Here is a 3,508-nt window from a genome sequence, read left to right as displayed (position 1 = left end):
ACACAACACACACAAAGGTTAATTACAAGCTTACATATATATGATATCTTGTGAGTTGTTCATACAAAACATTTATTGGCAACCAAACGTTGGTCAACTTTCAGGCGTTTTGAAACTCTACTTCTTAAAGTCCATAAACTTTTAATTTATGCATCAAACTTTTAATTCTTTTACAATGTCCTCGGTTAAGATTTTTCGTTAAATCTTGTAAAAAATTTCAAAATAACTCTGTTTTTTTTTTTTATTATATTATAAAATAAAATAAAATAAAAATTTGCAAAGATTCAGGTGTTGGTCAGAATTTGCAAAACTACCTACACCTAAATCTTTGCAATTTTTTAATTTTTATTTTATTTTGTATATAAAAGAGGGTATTGTAGAAATTTTAACAATGTTTAACGAACAATTCTAGGAGAGGGGAAAATTGCAAAAAATTAAAAGTTTTTGTGAATTTTTTTTTTTTTTTAGTGAAGCCATGCCAAGCTACTTTCAAGTGTTACGTACACAAATCGTTAATTAACATACCTTTATAATAATTGCAACACCTTTTGAAACACTCACAAACTTATCTCCTCCAACATGACAGCAAAACAACAAGACCACCTAACATTCCAAACTTACACGGCTTGAAAAAAAAGGTACGTTGGAATATTTTATATTTTTTAAATTAGGTTTATTAATATTTTCCTTAAAAAGTTATTTCTCTTTATGATAAAATATTTTTATTCTTGGTTATTATATTTCCTTGTAAGTTTTATTCTCTTCCTTAATTAGTTTAGGTATACTTTAGGGTTTCTTGATCACTACTCATTATCTCTTTATAAATAAAGAATTATGTAATATTGTTTGATATATTGGATATAAAAGATGTAGCCCATATGTCTCTCTTTGCTTCCGCTCTCTTTTTTATCTCTTTAATATTTTACTATTTTTATATTTCGTATACATTTCAACATAGTATCATAGCCAGTTTCTGTGGCTTTCAATAAAAGTATTATGATGGTTTTTTTTTTTAAGTGTTTATGGCATTCTCTTTTGACGATCTCCCAATATTGTTGTGATCCATGACTCTTTTCATTGGCAAATCTTGACACAATGTGGTAACAGCTAGTTTCCGTTCTCCGGCCTCATTGTCAATTGCGGCTTGGCCCTTCACCGGATTCTTTTAGCAGCTTGTCTCCGTTCTCCGATATTTCTTCGGCCGTCACTTTCAGCCTTTCTCGTCTTTCTTGTCGGCAAATCTTGGCACACTGTGGTTTGGCCCTTCACATGATTTTTAATGGCTAGTTTTCATTCTCCGGCCTCATTTTCAGTTGCGGCTTGGCCCTTCACCGGATTCTTTTAGCGACTTGTCTTCGTTCTCCTGTATCTCTCCGGCCGTCACTTTCAGCTTTTTCGCCAGCATTACCTTGATCCAACCATCAATTTTGGATGCCTTTAATTCATTATCTTTTCCAAACTTAAGCTTACACCTTGAGTTTGAGGGCGGATGTTAGAATATTTTATATTTTCTAAATTAGATTTTTTAATATTTTCTTTAATAAGTTATTTCTCTTTATGTTAAAATATTTTTATTTTCCTTTATTATATTTCCTTGTAAGTTTTATTCTCTTCCTTAATTAGTTTAGGTCTACTTTAGAGTTTCTTGATTATTACTCATTGTCTCTCTATAAATAAAAAATTATGTAATATTGTTTGATATATTGGATATACAAGATATAACCCATACGTCTCTCTCCGCTTCCGCTCTCTTTTCTTTCTCTTTAATATTTTAGTATTTTTATATTTCATATATATTTCTTTCCCTTTGAGCAAATTGTGCAACTAGTGCAGCAACTTGATCATCATATTTTGCTCAATGTCGCTTAAACCAATATGTAATCGACACCTCCATCTGTTGCCCCCAAGTCATCAATTGCTCCTCACGTGTTATTTCTTCACGTTCTTGCACAACACCAAAGCTTGCATATTTAATTTGTTTATTCCTTTGCCTCTTCTTCGCACTATGGTAGGAAAGTTATTGCGCTCTAATACCAACTTATGTTGCGCGATGTAGTGGGTCAACAAAAATATCAAACACAAGAATTACAACTCTTTTCAAAACTAAGAGTCGATCAAAGATTGGATGTAGGCCAGATATAAAAGAAGAGCACCCTCATAGTATTTTTTATTGATAATCAACCAAAATATATGAAAACTATGTTCTTAAGTCACCAATAACATGTATTTATAGTATATAAAACCCTAAACCTAGTATCATACTAAAATAATTTGCCGAACAAAAATTGTCGCAGCTAGCTTGAACTGAGCCACTTACATGTTCTAACTGGTAAAAAAATCTCAGCTTGTCTTAAGTTTCGTTCGAATTGAACATGGAATGTAAACTTCTATCCAAGTTTTTAGTTTCCTTTTCATAGCATATTTTGACCCAATAAACGTTGAAATTAGCAAAATTTCATGAAACATGACTTTGTAGGCCTTTGAATCAACTTTTCAACGCCACCAAGATTGCCTCCATCCAAAACTTGACATTTGACCTTTTTACTAAAGCAGATCTAATTGAAACCCACATTTAATTGCATGAGTTTTATATCAGTTTTGAACGTCATAGAGTAATTTGATAAAAGATCAAACCACATGAACTAGCACTACAAAAAAATTGCTATTTTCTAACGTGGCAAACAGTACAAGAGTTTTGCCACGTCAGCATTTTTTGACGTGGCATTTTATTTTCTGACGCACCAATTTGGTGCGTCAGAAAATAAAATGGCCGAAATTTTGAAAATTTTTCCTCTTCTTATTTTCCCTCAACTTTTTTCCTCTTTTTATTCTTGACGCACTAAATTTAGTGCGTCAGAAAATAAAATGGCCGAAATTTTGAAAATTTTTCCTCTTCTTATTTTCCCTCAACTTTTTTCCTCTTTTTATTCTTCCCTCCTCATTTATTTTTCTCACACTCTCTCTCTCTCCTCTCTCAATATTCTCCCTTCTCTCCACGGCAGATAGAAGAAATTTCTTCAGAAGGAGAAGAAAAAGAAAAGGAGAAGAGAAGAAGAAAAAGAAAGGGAGAAGAGAAGAAGAAGAGAAGTAGAGGAAAAAAAAAAGGAGAAGAGAAGAAGAAGAAGAAGAGGAAGAAGAAGAGAAGATAAGAAGACTAGAAGAGAGAGAGAGAGAGAGAGAAAAGTGAGAGCTGGAGAAAAGAAGAGAGAGAGAGAGAAAAAATTGAGATCTAGATCTTTGCACCATAGAAATGTGTTTCATGGTGCAGAGATCTCTGCACCATGGTGCAGATGCAAATTTGCACCATGAAACACAGATCTGCACGGCAGCATGAGGGAGCTGCCATGCAAAGGATTAATTCCAAAAAAAAAAATAATAATAATTTAATTGAAAAAAAAAAAAAATTTCTTGACGTGTGAGACAGTAGAACGTCAGAAAATTCTAACGTTCTGCCCATTGACGCGTCAAGAAAATTTTTTTCCTGTCACCTATGTTTCTAACAATCTAC

Source organism: Corylus avellana, chromosome ca6, assembly GCF_901000735.1.
Source record: "Corylus avellana chromosome ca6, CavTom2PMs-1.0".
Classification (NCBI taxonomy): Eukaryota; Viridiplantae; Streptophyta; class Magnoliopsida; order Fagales; family Betulaceae; genus Corylus; species Corylus avellana.
The sequence above is the reverse complement of the archived record's forward strand: the minus strand, read 5'-3'. Positions refer to the sequence as shown.